Raw genomic sequence first — 20,120 nt, forward strand, 5'->3', positions numbered from 1 at the left:
CTTTCAAGTGTACAATATATGGTATCATTGGCTATAGTCACCAAGTTGTACATTAGGTCTTCAGAACTTATTCATCCTGTGTAATAACCTTTGTACTCTTTTACCAACATCTCCTCATTTTCCGACCCACAGCCCTTGGCAACCACCATTTTACTCTCTGTTTTTATGAGCTTGACTTTTGTAGATCTCACTTATAAGTGAGATCATGGGGTATTTGACTTTCTGTGTCTGGCTTATTTCACTTATCATAATGTCTTCAAGATTCACCCATCTTGTCACATATGCCAAGATTTCCTTCTTTTTTAAGGTTGAATAATATTTCATTCTATATGTACATGGAACATCATATATATATATCACTTTTTAAATCCATTCATCTGTTGATGGATACTTAGGTTGTTTCCATATCTTGAATAATGATGAAATGAACATGGGAGTGCAGATGTCTCTTCAAGATCCTGATTTCATTTCCTTTGGATATATACTCAGAAGTGGGATTGTGAGATTACATGGTAGTTCTCTTTTTAATTTCTTGAGGAACCACCATACTGTTTTCAATAAGGCTGTACTAATTTGCGTTCTCACCAACAATGTACAAAGATTTTCTTTTCTCCACATCCTTACCAATGCTTGTTATCTTTTGTCTTTTTGATAATAGCCATTCTAATAGGTATGAGATGATATATCTCATTGTGGTTTTGATTTGCATTCCCCTGATGATTAGTGAGTGTTGTTGAGCATATCTTCATATACCTATTGGCCATTTGTATGTCTTCTTTTGAGAATTGTCTATTCAGATCCTTAGCCCATTTTTTAATGAGGTGTTTCTTGTTGTTCGTTTATTGCTGATGTTTGCCATTGACATGTTTGAGTTTCTTATATATTTTAGATATTAAGCCCTTATCAGATATATGGTTTGCCAATATTTGTATCCATTCCACATGAGAGTGTAGCTCTATTAAAGGTGGACCCATGGCACAGTTCTCAGGGAAAAGAAACAAGAGAAAACAGTCAATGCTCACCAAGCTTCTTCAAAGAAGGGATCTGGGCACATGGGTTTTTATGTATACATGCTTATGGCGGTACATGCTGCCATAATGCCACCAGCACTTCCTCTCTGGAGATAAAGATGTGGGTATAGCTGTGATGGTAGATGATAGACATAACACCTGTCTGTTATTATGGAAAGAATTCTGACTCAGAGCCAGGAACACCAGGATTCTCATCCTGATTGCTGTTAAATCCATGATCTTAAGCAGGTCATTTTATTTCTCTTGGCCTAAATGTATTAATCGGTTGAACTCATGGAATGACATGTGACTTTCAAACCTCAAAGAGAGTTCTGAGTTTAAAAAAAAAACTGATAGGTGCTAGTTTAGAAAAAACTATAAATTTGCCCCAAAGCACTGTACATTATGATTATTTTCATAAACACTATCAGAGGTGTTGGGAGACTCTTCAATTTTTATCATTCATTCATTTTACTACTACTACTTGTATAATTACTATCACTCATAATATATCAGCAGGAAATTTGATGTTTTGAAATTTGATGCTTTGATGTTCAAGTTTCTCTTTTTGGAACCAAGGGTACCAGATGGAACGTCTCTTATGTATATACGGAGAAGTGAAGTCATTGGAGGAAAACCCTATGTTTTTAGTCTCAAGAATTTGCTTTATCATTGACATCCTAAAAGACTCTCTAAGTAGGTTAAACTAATTTAGGAAGAGACTGAAGATAATGTTGAAGGTGTAATTCATTGTGATTAATAAAGAATCTTTAACCATAGAAAAGTTCCTCTTGATTGCTAAAAGAGTTTCAAACTTCAAATGCAAGTTTATCATTCTTTCTTAGAAAATGAAATGTAGCAGAGATGTACTTTTGCTTCAAATTGCTTTTATACTAATGGACAAATAAGTTTTACATTGTTCTATTTTCATGGTTTTTTACTGGGCCTTAGTGGACATAGAAAACTCAAATTGTGATACCTTAATCTAATAAGAGACTTTTAAAAGGTAATGACTGTCACAGAGCCTGTTTCTCCAGTTCAGAGTCTTCCTTGATAATTCATCTAGTTTGGGTTCTCTGTAAGTATATGGCATTTATATTCTCTTCTCAATGTACTCATATTACTTTTATGTCAATTGACAGAATTCTTCAGGGTGAAATAAGTTGAGCCCTTATTTCCCTCAGCTGCTCCTCTGGTAATTGTTTAAAGAGTACTGTGAAAACTTCTTTTTAATTCCTCTCACTTTGAGGTAAGCCTTTATAAAGGTGGTCATAATACAGAAAGCAGAGACTTGTGCTGAGAATGACATTGTTTCATAAAAATGTCAGTGATTATTAATTCATAGAAGATTTGTGAGGCAAGTGGAAAGACTTGATAAGCCTCATTTCCTTGACCATATTCATTTTTTTACCCTGGAATATAGATTCTGTTAATCACTATTTAAAATTTCATTTGCCTTTTACCCAGCCACAACTGTGTTCATTTTAATTAGTTCAACTTTGAGGGATGTAAAAATGTTTTCCTATTCATCAAGATGTTCCTAGAATAATACTGTCCAGAGTCCTAGGCATTCTTGAGAAAACAGGGTTCTCTGCAGCAGATCAAAGAGCATTTCTAAGGGCACTTTCCCAAGAACGTATACCTAAGGAGTCCAATAATATATAATCACAAGGAAAATAACTATTTTCAAACCTCTAATCACTAAAAATTCAGTAATTCTAAGAAATAATTACATTAACTTACACTGTGCTCCAAATTTGTTCAACTAAATCTCCAAGAACACAAAGTACTTTTTAAACAGTACCACACTAACCCCAAAGACTATTAAACTGCAAGTAACGTTTCTTTCCAGTCCCAAGTTTTCACAGCTTGCTTTCAAATGCTGGGGATATCCTCTGAGGCTCCTCTGTGGATCCAAAGGTCAAGGAACTGACATTTTAATATCAGCCACATAACTTTGGAATCTAGCAGAAAGATAAACGTGGTGAGTTACTTGTCCAATCTTGACAACTAATATGGCTTGTAAAATGTGAGGCATCCCAAGTGAAAACAACAGATGTTAGTATCTGCTTTGGGTAAGAGATCCTGGCAGGTCATAGCCAGAATCGGAATGAGCATCTTGAACTCCTTTAAAAAAAAAAAAGAAAGAGAGGATCTAAGGCTGAGAGGATCTACGTCCAGAAATTATATCTGCCCTCAGAATTCATATCATGAGCTCTGATACTGGACTAAATTAAATGCCGGTCTTTGGAGACTTTTTTCTGAACCAGAGATATTTTTGTGCCAATCAGTTCTACAATCGAGTCTTAAGTGGGTTTGAACCAAAAGAGAAGAAGAATTTTTTTTTTTTTTTTTTTTTTTTTTTTTTTTTTGGTACGCGGGACTCTCACTGCTGTGGCCTCTTCCGTTGCGGAGCACAGGCTCCGGACGCGCAGGCTCAGCGGCCATGGCTCACGGGCCCAGCCGCCCCGCGGCATGTGGGATCCTCCCGGACCGGGTCATGAACCCGTGTTCCCTGCATTGGCAGGCGGACTCTCAACCACTGCGCCACCAGGGAAGCCCAAGAAGAAGAATTTTTAATGAAGGCTTTAAGAGGGTTTACATTTAACTTAATAATAAACTTTCCTTCAAACCTTGCTGAAATGGACATTTTAAAACACATATTTAGGAGTTTGGGATTAACAAATACACACTACTATATATAAAATAGATAACCAACAAGGACCTACTGTAAAACACAGGGAACTCTACTCAATATTCTGTAATAACCTATAAGGGAAAAGAATCTGAAAAAGAATAGATATATGTATATGTATAACTGAATCACTTTGCTGTACACCTAAAACTAACATAACGTTGTAAATCAACTATACTCCAGTATAAAATAAAAATTAAAAGAAAAACACATATAGCCATTCAAATACATCATTCTAACACAAGACTTCCTAGTCAGGTTCTGATGAATTCTAAACCTTTCTAGAGCAAAGAGTTGGACTCATTCGTCTTTCCCTCAAAGCACCAGGTAAAATCTCTTGCCCAAAGTGGTGTTAATTGTTGAATAAAGAATGCTTTTAACATATTCCCTTGCTGAAAAACCCCTAAGAGACCTCAAGCCCGTGTCTATCGTGTTCAAGTTGAAACTCTCCTTCAGTCTTGTTTCCCACCACTCTCCACCTCCCCCACTGTTCTGGGACTTCTTTCCTTATGGTATTCCCACTACTGAGGTTGTGTCCCCTCTTTCCCGTTGTTTTCTCAGTCCTAGCCACCATCAGGTCCTGATTCAAGTTGGATTTTGTCCATAAACTCTCCTCCTACTGCTTAGCCCACAAAGCTCTCTGTGTGATTGTTTCACCCTTAGAGTCCAGTGCTTCTCACTTAGCTCTTCTCTAATCACCAAATGCATGTTAGGCTTGTGATACATCAGAGTGTAATTACCTTCAGGGTAAAGACCAGGTCTTCTTGGCTGTCTTTCCCCTCAGGTTCCAGCCTAGAGTGAAGAATGAGTATGAATATTCATATGAATGAATATGACTAAGGATATGATGGTGTCCTGAAGCATTGGATTCAGAGATTCTCATGGAGCCAGAACAGCCCAGTTAACTTGCAGATTCTGTTCACTTCCATTAATTAAGAAATCAGTCTCAGATTTAGGTTCAGATCATGAGGACCACTCCAGACCCTCCCTAAATCAAACAGATGTGTGATCTTCTTGTAGAATTATTGCTAACTTTCAATGATATATGACCACATACCCACGAATTCAATCTTTTGGGTTTATAAAACTTCTACATTGATACCAATCTCTCTCTCTTTCTAGTTTCTTAAAAATCAGATGTGCTGATGTTTGTATCATAAATGTGAGTTGAGATTGAGCTGTAAAAATATCTCTTACAGCTCCTGGGGGAGGTATGCAATTCCTTTTAGAGAATAAGTTTGTGTCATTGAGATGTCCACATTCTATTTCAAACTCTCCTCTGGTATACCTGTGACTCAAAGATCATAGCTGGAAGAGAAAAGCTGCCTTTTCCCACTGACTAAACTAAAATTTCTACATAGAAAGAGAGTCAGTTTCCCTTTAACCCAGAGGTTTGTGACATTAACATCTGTAAAGAGAGTCAACTAGACAAAATGGATCACCATTCCTATGGGAGGATAAGGGCTGATAGTTTATACACACTGGATGGATAAGAAATGCAAAGGAAAGCCAGAAAGAGAGAGTGAGGAAGAAAAGGAAAAAGAGATAAAAGACAAGATTAACAGGTGATGTGAACTAAAATTAGTTCTAAGGTAGTACTAATATACAACTCTACATGGAAGCTTTGCCTCTCTTCAGCTAACATAGAATAGGATTCAGTCCTCACTATAAACCTGCTATAAAATTTCTAAAATTGTTTCAAACACTTGACCAGTTTCTGAACTCCTAATATGTGCCTGGCACTGTTCTACATGCTGGTATATCAGTGAATGGAACGAAGTCTCTGTCTTCATGTTGTTTAGATTCTAGTGAATGACCAGAATCTACATATCAGACTATATTTTTATCAATAGTAATATGCTTTAATTGAGTAACTGCTAAGTGCTAGGTTCTTTGTATGTCATTTTGGATTTAATCCTCAAAATAATCCTAAGAGGTAGAAATATCACTATCCCCATTTTACAGATGAAAAACACTGAGGTTAAGAGAGAGCTAAATAACTTTTGCAGTATCACACAACTACTTAGAAATGGAGCTTGGATCTGAACCCACCTTCCCTGACTGCTAAGCAGGACAGCCAAACAGGCTTTAAATACCAGCATGTAACTCAAATGCTGAATAGATTCCACTTCATACATGCAGTGTGGTATAGGGAAAAGTCCAAACTGGGAAAGATTTGATACATTCAATTTCTTTTATATCATGAGTTTTATTTTATGTAGAGTTATTGGGATAGTAAATAGCAGGGTATTTGTTTTCATGTTAAAACTTTTAACCATTAAAATAGTGTACATTATGTAGCCTCCTGTAATGTCCCTAATCTTGCATTAAGGGCAACATTTTGCCTACAAAGTCTAATTTTAAAACATTTCTAAAAATCTTCAAATGAAAAGTATTCTGGTGATCAAAAAAGACTGTTCAGTATTTCCTTTGGCTCTCTTTGGCTTCCCTTTGGGTTGGTTCTCACCTGTCAGCTTTCACAGGCATCTGAGCCGTGGTCCAGGGAACCCACAGGCCGTGGCAAGTGGAGCTCTGGACAGTGCTGGGCTCACCACAAAGCAGGAGGCTGGCAGCTGTGGGCACCATCATTTCATAGGTTTCCAGAAATGTGTGCTGTTCTCCAGGATGCTGGGATTCCTTCACATGGACAAGGGCTTAGCTGCCTGAGAACTGTTAATGAGAATTTTGCAAGGGGGTGGGAGAGGCCCAACCTCAGGGCCTTTTTAACTCTCAGCCCCAGGGACCCACTTATAGGTCCTAGAAGGCCTTTGGGAAAATGAAAGCCAGAGAAAGCCAGACAATAAGACCTGCTGTGGACCTGCAGCTTACAGAACATTATGCTACAGCACAAGGAAAACAATATGCGTTGCTGCTGCCCCAGAGGATTTTATATTCTAAAGGAGGAAGGAAAATATTTTCAAATACATAACTCAGTCAACAAGCCATACATCTGATTAGAGCTATGTAACCACTGGAGAAATGTATAATAACTATAGCATCCTCCTTTCCCAAAGGACAGTTTCTCTTCAGAAGCCGCATACTATCATAGTTGAAAGTATAGCCTCTGGAACCAGACAGCCTGGGTTAGAGTCCTGATCTACAACTTTCTAGTCGTGTGACCTCAGCTGAGTCATATAACTTCTTGTGCCATAGTTTCCTTATGTGTAAGACACAATAATAAAAGTATGTCACTTGTGGCACTGTTGTGAGTATTAAATGGGTTAATACGTAGAAACCACTTGTATTAGATGAGATAATATATTGCAAGTGCTTGTAACAGTATTTGACTAATAGTCAGAGCTATAGTAAGTCTAGGTAGTGTCACATTCTATTTATTTTTAAGACAGATCTTAAGACTGAGTGAGTTATTATTCTACAGTAATAATAGCAATTTTTCACGTGTACTGAATGCTGAATGTGAAATGGGACATGTCCTATCTCACTTAATTCTCAAAACAATCTTAGGAAGTAGATACCATTTTAAATTTCCTTTGAATATGAAGAAAACAAGGCTTAGAGAAGTTTAAATAACTTCTCAAAAGCTCAAACCCAGATTTGTCTGACTCTTCTGGAACCCATATGCTATTAAGATCTCTTGCTTCTCCCCTCAACCATGAAAGAATGTCAGAGACTATTTTGGCATTTGAGATGGGACTTGATACTAAAAGAAAGTTGGTAAGTGGACAGAGGAAGGAACTGCACAGCTCTCTAAATCTTATAATTAAAAGCAACTGAAGTGCAGCTATAGCAGCAGAGTTTTGTTACCCCTGAAGTTTCTTTAAGAATCTGAACCACACATTGCAAGTCCATTCAGATTATGTTTCCCATTTCTAAATTTTCTTCCACTAATATTTTTGACCAGAGAAGGAATCGTGGATTAAAAAGGCAGCACTTCTGAGCCCAGAGTTACTGGTACCTTACTCAGGTTTTGATCAGAAAAATATAAAAGCTGATGGAGCTCTTAGAAATGTGGTTGAGGCAGACAGGAGGGAGAAAAGGGGTCTGTGTCTTGGGGACAGACATGCTGGGCTGCATTAGAGCAGTAGGTGGCTCTTTACAACTGGTGACTGCATTGCCCATGGTCAGCCGGTCTAGTTTTATAAGATCTAGACTGAGAAAAGAGCTTTCAAGAGGCGTTAAGATAATGCTGAAATTTCAGTCAGTCCTTTGGGGCAGACTGAAAAAATAATAGGTCTATTAAAATGGCCTGTGCATTATGCTATGAAAACTTCTACAAGGATGCACAGATGGGCTTTAATTTGGACAACACTGTTGCTGCATATTTAAGGTCTTTGATTTTAATATCCAATAATGAATAAAACTACTGCTGGGTGTCCTCCTGAGTCATAATGTAATCGGAGGAGAATGAATCTGGCTCTCATTTCTTTCTGCTATTGAATATTTGCTCTCAGACAGATGTACCTATGCTGAAAACACAACAATGAATCATTCTATACGTAGTGGAGGAAACCAAGGGGATTTCATCAGGTGGGAAGCAAGAACTGACTAGAGTCAAATAAAAATGTGGCTTTGAAATTATGGGGTTTTCTAGAAGAGATCAACTCTAGGTATCCACAGTGCTTCAAGTAAGCCAAAACTTTCCTGCAACAAAACATAGTTTACTGAGAACTGCCACCTCCACTCTCTACCAGTCAGCTCAGCCCCCTGCTCGTCATAGATAACTCTAAAGGTAGAGCTTAGCACTAGGACTTAGCACTACCTACCATCTCAGGTGCCTCAGTGCTGGCTGCTATTTACCTAGGTTAGTGATACCTGATACGGCTTCTCTTTATGATCCCGAAGACACTGTTGCCTGAATGGTGGGTAAGATCTCTATGTGCTTTGCATCCTACACCTTTCTCACTTGGCAAATTGCATTTTCTTAGTTGAGATAGTTTGAAGCCAAATACCACTTCCCTTATGTTCTTTCCTGTCCCCAAGTAAAACCATTGTGTGGCCCCAGTTCTTCACCCTTTCTTCTGTGCACCTTCTTTTCCATGTGATTTTGTAGTCCCTCCCTTCATGTGGTGGAGTCTATCTCTCTACCCTCTGATTTGACTTGACTGTCCCTTTGACCTGTTTTTGCCAGTAGATTGTGGAAGAAAATGCAGAGAATGCCAGCTTTAAGCTTAGCCCCAAGAGGACACGGACACGTTGGCTATCTCTATTGCTCCCCTTCCTTCAGCATCTCATGATCATCTCTTGTTCTCAACAAGAACAGGCTAGCCTGCTGGAAGATGAGAGGCCACGTGGAGCAGAGCCAAGTGAGCTCAGTTGTCCCATTAGGTCCCAGAAAAAGTCTACCCCAAATCAGCAAAGCCACCCTGATGACGGGAAGCTGACGTGATCGAGTGCCAATGCCTAGCAAAACCACCCAGCCATCCTGATGACTCTTGAGGAGGGAGGGTATGATAGCTGTTTAAAGCCACTAAGTTTGGGGGTAATTTGTTACATGACAATATCTAACATACAACCACCATGGTGTATCCCCCAGCTCTGAGCTCTGACATGCAAGCTTGAGAGTGAGCTGCTATCTTCAGCTCCTAGTATCTGACGCTCAGTAGCTCTCATAACATAATTACTAAATAAATGATACCATCGAATTCACATCAGTGAACATCTGGATTGCTCTCTAATTTGTAATCAGATCTAAGTTTATTTTTCTTATTCATCAGCATCCTCCTTTGAGGACTGTGTCTCTTTTGTATTCTTAATTTGATGTCCTCCCTGTTTCTGTTTCCCTTTCACTTAGATAGAAATGAATAATATATTTAAAAGATTAATATACTTTTAAAATTCCTTTGGTAGAGAAATTTAGAAAGTAAAGGAACCACATGAAGGGAAGTGCAAATAATCCAAAAGCAAATGAAAATGGAAGGTTTGCCTTGATCTTATGAATTTGATGATGAAATTCTGAGTCACCAATTATTAGGGGTATTATTGCATAATAACAAATCTTTATATTTTTATTTATTCATTCATTCATTTTTTTCCTGCATAAAATCATCCTTTATTTTTTTTAGCATCTTTATTGGAGTATAGTTGCTTTACAATGGTGTGTTAGTTTCTGCTTTATAACAAAGTGAATCAGCTATACATATACATATATCGCCATATCTCCTCCCTCTTGCGTCTCCCTCCCACCCTTCCTATCCCACCCCTCTAGGTGTTCACAAAGCACTGAGCTGATCTCCCTGTGCTATGTGGCTGCTTCCCACTAGCTATCCATTTTACATTTGGTAGTGTATACATGTCCATGGCACTCCCTCACTTCGTCCCAGCTTACACTTTCCCCTACCTGTGCCCTCAAGTCCATTCTCTACGTCTGCGTCTTTATTCCTGTTCTGCCCCTAAGTTCTTCAGAACCGTTTTTTTTTTTTAGTATCCATATATATGTGTTAGCATATGGTATTTGTTTTTCTCTTTCTGACTTACTTCACTCTGTATGATAGACTCTAGGTCCATCCACCTCACTACAAATAACTCAATTTCATTTCTTTTTATGGCTGAGTAATATTCCATGTATATATGTGCCACATCTTCTTTATCCATTCATGTGTTGATGGACACTTAGGTTGCTTCCACGTCCTGGCTATTGTAAATATAGCTGCAAGGAACATTGTGGTACATGACTCTTTTTTAATTATGTTTTTCTCAGTGTATATGCCCAGTAGTGGGATTGCTGGGTCGTATGGTAGTTCTATTTGTAGTTTTGTAAGGAATCTCCATACTGTTCTCCATAGTGGCTGTATCAATTTACATTCCCGCCAACAGTGCAAGAGGGTTCCCTTTTCTCCAAACCCTCTCCAGCATTTATTGTTTCTAGATTTTTTGATAATGGCCATTCTGACAGGTGTGAGGTGATACCTCACTGTAGTTTTGATTTGCATTTCTCTAATGATTAGTGATGTTGAACATCTTTTCATGTGTTTGTTGGTAGTCTGTATATCTTCTTTGGAGAAATGTCTATTTAGGTCTTCTGCCCATTTTTGGATTGGGTTGTTTGTTTTTCTGATATTGAGCTGCATGAGTTGCTTGTTATTTTGGAGATTAATCCTTTGTCAGTGCTTCATTTGCAAATATTTCCTCCCATTCTGAGGGTTGTCTTTTCGTCTTGTTTATGGTTTCCTTTGCTGTGCAAAAGCTTTAAAGTTTCATTAGGTCCAATTTGTTTATTTTTGTTTTTATTTCCATTTCTCTAGGAGGTGGGTCAAAAAGGATCTTGCTGTGGTTTACATCATAGAGTGTTCTGCCTATGTTTTCCTCTAAGAGTTTTATAGTCTCTGACCTTACATTGAGGTCTTTAATCCATTTTGAGTTTATTTTTGTGTATGTTGTTAGGGAGTGTTCTGATATCATTCTTTTACATGTACCTGTCCAGTTTTCCCAGCACCACTTATTGAAGGGGCTGTCTTTTCTCCATTGTATATTTTTGCCTCTTTTATGAAAAATAAGATGACCATATGTGTGTAGGTTTATCTTTGGGCTTTCTATCCTGTTCCATTGATCTATATTTCTGTTTTTGTGCCAGTACCATACTGGCATTCTTGATTACTGTAGATTTGTAGTATAGCCTGAAGTCAGGGAGCCTGATTCCTCCAGCTCCATTTTTCTTTCTTAAGATTGCTTTGGCTGTTTGAGGTCTTTTGTGTTTCCATACAAATTGTGAAATTTTTTGTTCTAGTTCTGTGAAAAATGCCATTGGTAGTTTGATATGGATTGCAATGAATCTGTAGATTGCTTTGGGTAATACAGTCATTTTCACAATATTGATTCTTCCTATCCAAGAACATGGTATATCTCTCCATCTGTTTGTATTATCTTTAATTTCTTTCATCAGTGTCTTACAGTTTTCTGCATACAGGTCTTTTGCCTCCTTAGGTAGCTTAATTCCTAGGTATTTTATTCTTTTTGTTGCAATGGTAAATGGGAACGTTTCCTTAATTTCCCTTTCAGATTTTTCATCATTAGTGTATAGGAATGCAAGAGATTTCTGTGCGTTAATTTTGTATCCCGCTACTTTACCAAATTCATTGATTAGCTCTAGTAGTTTTCTGGTAGCATCTTTAGGATTCTCTGTGTATAGTATCTTGTCATCTGCAAACAGTGACAGCTTTACTTCTTTTCCGATTTGTATTCCTTTAATTTCTTTTTCTTCTCTGATTGCTGTTGCTAAAACTTTCAGAACTATGTTGAATAATAGTGGTGAGAGTGGACAACCTTGTCTTGTTCCTGATCTTAGAGGAAATGGTTACAGTTTTTCACCATTGAGAACGATGTTGGTTGTGGGTTTGTCATATATGGCCTTTATTATGTTGAGGTAAGTTCCCTCTATGCTTCCTTTCTGGAGGGCTTTTATCATAAATGGGTGTTGAATTTTGTCGAAAGCTTTTTCTGCATCTATTGAGATGATCATATGGTCTTCCTTCAATTTGTTAATATGATGTATCACATTTATTGATTTGCAAATATTGAAGAATCTTTGCATTCCTGGGATAAACCCCACTTGAGTGTGAGTTGGATTCTGTTTGCTAGTAGTTTTTTGAGGATTTTTGCATCTATGTTCATCAGTGATATCAGCCTGTAGTTTTCTTTCTTTGTGACATCTCTGTCTGGTTTTGGTATCAGGGTAATGGTGGCCTCGTAGAATGAGTTTGGGAGTGTTCCTCCCTCTGCTATATTTTGGAAGACTTTGAGAAGGATAGGTGTTAGCTCTTCTTCAAACGTTTGAAAGAATTTTCCTGTGAAGCCATCTGGTCCTGGGCTTTTGTTTGTGGGAAGATTTTTAATCACAGTCTCAATTTCAGTGCTTGTGATTGGTCTGTTTATATTTTCTATTTCTTCCTGGTTCAGTCTCAGAAGGTTGTGCTTTTCTAAGAATTTGTCCATTTCCTCCAGGTTGTCCATTTTATTGGCATAGAGTTGCTTGTAGTAATCTCTCATGATCCTTTGTATTTCTGCAATGTCAGTTGTTACTTCTCCTTTTTCATTTCTAATTCTACTGATTTGAGTCTTCTCCTTTTTTTTCTTGATGAGTCTGGCTAATGGTTTATCAATTTTGTTTGTCTTCTCAAAGAACCAGCTTTTAGTTTTATTGACCTTTGCTATCATTTCCTTCATTTCTTTTTCTTTTATTTCTGATCTGATCTTTATGATTTCTTTCCTTCTGCTAACTTTGGGGGTTTTTTTGTTCTTTCTCTAATTGCTTTAGGTGTAAGGTTAGGTTGTTTATTTGAGATGTTTCTTGTTTCTTGAGGTAGGATTGTATCGCTATAAACATCCCTCTTAGAACTGATTTTGCTGCATCCCATAGGTTTTGGGTCATTGTGTTTTCATTGTCATTTGTTTCTAGGTATTTTTTGATTTCCTCTTTGATTACTTCAGTGATCTCTTGGTTATTTAGTAGTGTATTGCTTGGTCTCCATGTGTTTGTATGTTTTACAGATTTTTTCCTGTAATTAATATCTAGTCTCATAGTGTTGTGGTCAGAAAAGATACTTGATAAAATTTCAATTTTCTTATATTTACCAAGGCTTGATTTGTGACCCAAGATATGATCTATCCGGGAGAATGTTCCATGAGCACTTGAGAAGAAAGTGTATTCTGTTGTTTTTTGATGGAGTGTCCTATAAATATCAATTAAGTCCATCTTGTTTAATGTATCATTTAAAGCTTGTGTTTCCTTATTTTCATTTTGGATGATCTGTCCATTGGTGACAGTGGGGTGTTAAATTCCCCTACTATGATTGTGTTACTGTCAATTTCCCCTTTTATGGCTGTTAGCATTTGCCTTATGTATTCAGGTGCTCCTATGTTGGATGCATAAATATTTACAATTGTTGTATCTTCTTCTTGGATTGATCCCTTGATCATTATGTAGTGTCCTTCTTTGTCTCTTGTAATTGTCATTGTTTTAAAGTCTATTTTGTCTGATATGAGAATTGCTACTCCAGTTTTCTTTTCATTTCCATTTGCATGGAATATGTTTTTCCATCCCCTCACTTTTAGTCTATATGTGTCCCTAGGCGTGAAGTGGGTCTCTTGTAGACAGCATATATATGGGTCTTGCTTTTGTATCCATTCAGCTAGACATAGGTCTTTTGGTTGGAGCATTTAATCCATTTACATTTAAGGTAGTTATCGATATATATGTTCCTATTACCATTTTCTTAATTGTTTTGGGTTTGTTATTGTAGGTCTTTTTCTTGTCTTGTGTTTCCTGCCTAGAGAAGTTCCTTTAGCATTTGTTGTAAAGCTCATTTGGTGGTGTTGAATTCTCTTAGCTTTTGCTTATCTGTAAAAGTTTTAATTTCTGTGTCGAATCTGAGTGAGATCCTTGCTGGGTAGAGTAATCTTGGTTGTAGGTTTTTCCCTTTCATCACTTTAAATATGTCATGCCACTCTCTTCTGGCTGTAAGCCAGATTTCTGCTGAAAGATCAGCTGTTAAAACATATGGGGATTCCCTTGTATGTTATTTGTTGTTTTTCCCTTGCTGCTTTTAATATTTTTTCTTTGTATTTAATTTTTGATAGTTTGATTAATATGTGTCTTGGCGTGTTTCTCCTTGGCTTTATCCTGTGTGGGACTCTCTGTGCTTTCTGGACTTGATTGACCATTTCTTTTCCCATATTAGGGAAGTTTTCAACTATAATCTCTTCAAATATTTTCTCAGTCCCTTTCTTTTTCTCTTTTTCTTCTGGGACCCCTATAATTCGAATGTTGGTGCATTTAATGTTGTCCCAGAGGTCTCTGAGACTCTCCTCAATTCTTTTCATTCTTTTTTCTTTATTCTGCTCTGTGGTAGTTATTTCCACTATCTTATCTTCCAGGTCATTTATCCGTTCTTCTGCCTCAGTTACTCTGCTATTGCTTCCTTCTAGAGAATTTTTAATTTCACTTATTGTATTGTTCATCATTGTTTGCTCTTTAGTTCTTCTAGGTCCTTGTTAAATGTTTCTTGTATTTTCTCCATTCTATTTCCAAGATTTGGGATCCTCTTTACTATCATTACTCTGAATTCTTTTTCAGATAGTCTGCCTATTTCCTCTTCATTTGTTTGGTCTGGTGGGTTTTTGCATTGCTCCTTCATCTGCTGTGTGTTTCTCTGCCTTCTCATTTTGCTTAACTTACTGTGTTTGGGGTCTCCTTTTCACAGGCTGCAGGTTTTAGTTCCCGTTGATTTTGGTGTCTGCCTCCAGTGGCTAAGTTTGGTTCAGTGGATTGTGTAGGCTTCCTGGTAGAGGGGACTAGTGCCTGTGTTCTAGTGGATAAGGCTAGATCTTGTCTTTCTGGTGGGCAGGACCATGTCCTGTGGTGTGTTTTGAGGTGTCTGTGACCTTATTATGATTTTAGGCAGCCTCTCTGCTAATGGGTGGTGTTGTGTTCCTGTCTTGCTAGCTGTTTGGCATAGGGTGTCCAGCCCTGTAGCTTGCTGGTCGTTGAGTGGACCTGGGCCTTAACGTTGAGATGGAGATCTCTGGGAGAGCTTTTGCCATTTGATATCACGCAGAGCTGGGAAGTCTCTGGTGGACCAATGTCCTGAACTTGGCTCTCCCACCTCAGAGGCACAGACCTGACACCCGGCTGGAGCACCATGACCCTGTCAGCCACACGGCTGTAGTCCTCCCCTTGGTGCTCTGTGGCATAATCAGGAGAAAACTCCAAGTTCCTGGCTTCTACCTTTGGTGCTTTCCAAGTCACCTCGATTCTGCCTCCAAAAAGTCCTCTCTCCTTTCCTTCCCTTCTTTCTCATTAAATTCTATATTTTTATTTATGTAGTTTCAAATATTTGCTACCTGTCCTACATTTTATTCACTGTACTATCTTTTGATTTTTCTTGAAACTTCACACAGAAGCCCAGGCATTAAAGATATTTCTAAACCTTTTTTTTTTTTTTTTTTTTTTTTTTGGTGATGGGGTCCTTCTGCTTAGGAGAATTCAGGACATGGCTATATTCTCTCTTATCTTCTGATACTTTGAGATATTCAGCCAAGGAATTACTTTTTTATGATTGTCAACAGTTTCCATTCACAAAAGGTGCATAGATGTGCTTTTTGGGGCATGAAGTCTTCAGAAGAGAACATTCTACAAACGTAAGGAATTCAGGACTGGACATACAATGCAGTTTTTTGCATTATTTCTCCTTTGGGATAGAATCCACCAAATTCCAGTATTAGTTTAGGTGGAAAAGTAATGAGTGCTTTTGAGTTATTTGCCCATTCTCTGCATCTAAAGCAGTGTGCAATGTAGGCATTAGAAAGCTGTTGTACTCTACGGAGATGCTGTGAGTGTTGTTCCCTTGTTGTGGCTGAGGACTGGCTGCTTGTTTCCCTTTTCTACAGAGACAAGTGAAATTGCAATCAAAATGGGCAATTCAGAAAAGGGAGAATAAAAAGGAAGTAGCCATGTTTTTCTCTTAATTATCCTATTAGACTGCAGCCATTTAATAAGGTTTGGCGCTTGATTGCATTCCTTGTCTCCTGAGGAATAAGAGCATTTCCCATCGTGGCTTGGCTATGGATGCAAAGATTTTGTGAAAACCTTGTTCTTGTCTCATTCTTTCTCTGCCTCATTAACTTGTTCATTTTAATGATTACATCTTCATAAAGTCTAACATTTCAATATCAAATGTTCTGTTCTTAAATTAAGCATAAAAAATAAGGAAGGGAGGGTTGATCACCATACAGTCTATCCTTATCTATTTCAACACTTACAATGATTCCACTTCATTATTTGAGAGATGTGCAGGGGTTTATGTATCCCTGTGTCCTTACCATCTATTTATACAACTCCACTTTCATTTGTCCCTATATTTGACACATATTTATTGAGCTCTTTCAATGTTCAAGGCCCTGGAGAGAGGCTTTGAGGGAAAGGAGAAGTATCGAACCCTCCTCAAAAGAGCACGTATCTCATTCCCTACATGGGATCAACCTTGAGGAAACCCTGATGAAGAAAGATAATACACACTAACGTAAAGGAGAAAGGACTTGAATAAAGTCCTGGAAGACTAGGAGTAGACACAGGAAATGAAAAGTATATTCGGGAGATTCACCAGACTTGTCTTCAATAACTTGTTAAGCTCTATATTTATGTACTTTTCTCTAGATTCATTATATCTGCAATTAAAAAATATCAATAAGGTTAAAGCATACTGGTAATACTTCAAAAGGAGAGACAGGAGTATAGTTACCAAAAAATGATTGGATGCTCTTAGGAAGCTAAGGACAATTAATTTTCAGGAAGACAATTAAATTGGTATCTCATTTCATTATAATTTAGACTCATAGTAAGATTAGAAGATATTCAGGTATGATTTTATTATTCTCCCCAAAGAACAGAAATATGGCCTGTGTGTAGGTGTCATTAATTAGCTTTCTCTTATACCCTACTCTAAATGCAGTCTGTCAACATTAATTTTTTATGTCATCCAAGTTAACAGATGTTGAATATTTGATCAATTAAATATGCTAGCTTGTTTTACATGGGAACAAATACCTCCTTGTTCTATGCAATTGATCTTTTTCATCTAAATTAGGTCTTTACAACATCCATAAAAATTTGATCTGCATACTTCCAATCTATCTAGATTATTTAAAATTTTTTGATTCTATGCCAATTATTCACTCTACCTATAAGGTTTTTTACTCACCATTTACTAAATTACTCAGTAAGTATTTATTAAGTGCTTCCTATGTGCTAGACACTATTTTAGGTGCTGAGGAGATAGCAATAAACAAAAGACAAAGTTTCCTACCTTCATGGGACTTAAATTATAGGAGGGGAGACACATAATAAAAAGAAGACAGAGAAGAAGACAGTACATATGAATTGTGGAGACAAATAAACTAGAATAAAGGGGTTAGGGAATGAAGAGGTCTCTAGGTACTGGTACCAGCCTTGGGTTTGGAGAGGAATGGCAATGAGGTCAGTGGCTCTAGCAGAGGGAAGGGAAGAGGCAGGATATGAATACAAAGATATGAAGAGAGCTGTGCCCTGAGGGCCCTTGTGGACCGTGGTAAGGCTTTGGCTTTTACTCTGCATAAGATGAGAAGCCACTGAAGAGTTTAGGTCAAGTTGTAACACACCTAACACACATTTTAATAGATTTTACATTTTTAAAAAGTTGTTGTCCTGAGAATAGATTGAAGAGGTACAAGAGTAGAAATATGCAGATGTGCTGACTATTGCAATAGTCCTGGCAAAATGATATTGGTTTGGACCAGGTGGTAGCACTGGAAGTTGTGAGAAGTGCTCAGATGCTGAATATATTTTGAAGGTTCGATCATGTAACTTGCTGACTGGATATGAAGTGTGAGCAAAAGAAAATTCCAAGTTGAGTCCATGGTTTGGAGCCTGAGCAAGCAGAAGGGTGGAGTTGCTGTCTACTGAGATGGGGAAGGCTGAAAAGAGCAGGCTTGCAGGTGGGAGTTAGGAGCTGTGTTATATTTGACATGTTTAACAGACGTACAAGTGGAGACATTAAGTAGACAGTTGAATAATTGAGTCTGGAGTTTAGGGGGAGAAGTTCTGGCTGGAAATATAAATCTGAAGGTCATCAGCATGTAGATGGCTTTTAAACCCAAGAAATGACATTGAAGCACATAGGGAACTAGTGCCCAGAGAAGAGGTGATCACCCAGGACAAAGCTCTGGAGAATGGAAATGCTGACAGACCCAAGAGTTGAAGAAGAATCAGCAGAAGAGAGTAAAAATGTGTAGCCAGTGTAGTCGGAGGGTTTGAGATATGCTCTCCTGTATTTGATCAGGGTGGCTCACTGCTAAGTATTTTCAGTGAAATATCTTATTACATTTATTTTAAAATATAGAGAATATACAGTGAAAATTCATATAAAACCCTTTGTGTGTTATTGAATCTTTCCTTTTTTTATGCACTACAGCATTACAGCTACCAAACACCTCCCTGTACCCTTCTCCTTCCATTCCATTCTCTCTCCCCACAGAGGTCACCGCCACTCTTTTAACATTGATATTTATTATTCTCGTGCAAGATTTTCATATTTAAGTATAAGGAAGTAATTTTGTACTATATACATGTGTTCACATATTTTATATTATATATGTATATATACATATAATATTATTTTCCAGGTTTTTCAGCTTTTTTTGTGCAACCTGTACATTGCCTTCCACATCTCTTGGCTTGTGTTTGCTTAGTAGTATATTTTTAACATGTTGTTACATGTAGTTTTGGGTCATTTTTTAAAATGCGATACCACATTTTATTTTAAGAATGTGCTACAATATATTTCCCCAAACACTTTATGCAGGACATTTATGTTTCCAATTTTTGCTGTTTCCAGCTATGATGCTGCAAACATTCACATGCTATCTTTAATGTACCAATGTGTGTGGCTTTCTCTAGCGTAAAAGTTCAGATGTGGAGTTGCTGGTTATACAGTATGTGCATCTTTCATCTTATTGAATGTCATTATATTCTCTTCAAAGCGGCTGTGTCAGTTTCCACTGCTATTAGCAGTGAAGGACAGTTCCCTTTGCTGGATTCCTCGGCGATCCTTAGATCTGATGGGACCAAATAACATCCATTGTTGTTTTAATGTTCTTTTTTCTGAGTACCCATGAAAATAAATTCACATTCTCAAAAGTTTATTGTCCTTTGGGATTTCCTCTTCTGTGAATGGCCTGATCATATCTTTGTCCATTTTGTGATTTTGTTTGTTAATGCTCTACACATAGGAAAATTCACATTAAATTCTGGTTTGTGCTTTTGTTGAAAAAACAAGATCTGGAAGTAGCCACCAGCTGTTTTACAAGGCAAGAGTTGATGGGAACTCTTGAGCTGAAGCATACTTTTCACTTTGCCACAGTCTGAAATACTCCTAATTGCATTACTACTAGCCTACTTCACTCATTTATTCTATCTACCTGACCCCAAGAGGCATCTGAATTGGGGATCCTGTCTTAGAACCACCTGAACCAAGGTAGGGATCCAGGATTAATAGGGTTTCTCTTGAAAATATTGTTTAACAAGGTTAAACATGTAGGAATGCTATTCTTAGAAAAACAAACAAACAAAACCCCAAACCCCCTTAGTTTATTTTACAGACATATCCCTGCTTTAGGTAATTCCAAAGCATGAAAATCCAGATTTTTAAAAGCAGAAGGTGATTATTCTCCCTGTTCTAAATACTTCTGTAGGTGGATTTTTAAATTTATCAAAACTCACCGCGGGATTTCTTTTAACAAAGCAACCTCCCCTAACGCACTTAAAACATACATTATTATTCATTCAACATAAACTTAACAACCTACCATTACTGCCTGTTTTCTAAAAACATCTACTATATAAGGGAAGTTATATGTACACTTAGATTGTGACAACATCTTCAGCTGATTAAAAAATAATACATTCATTAGCACCTGCCTTACTTAAA

Source organism: Kogia breviceps, chromosome 9, assembly GCF_026419965.1.
Source record: "Kogia breviceps isolate mKogBre1 chromosome 9, mKogBre1 haplotype 1, whole genome shotgun sequence".
Lineage (NCBI taxonomy): Eukaryota > Metazoa > Chordata > Mammalia > Artiodactyla > Physeteridae > Kogia > Kogia breviceps.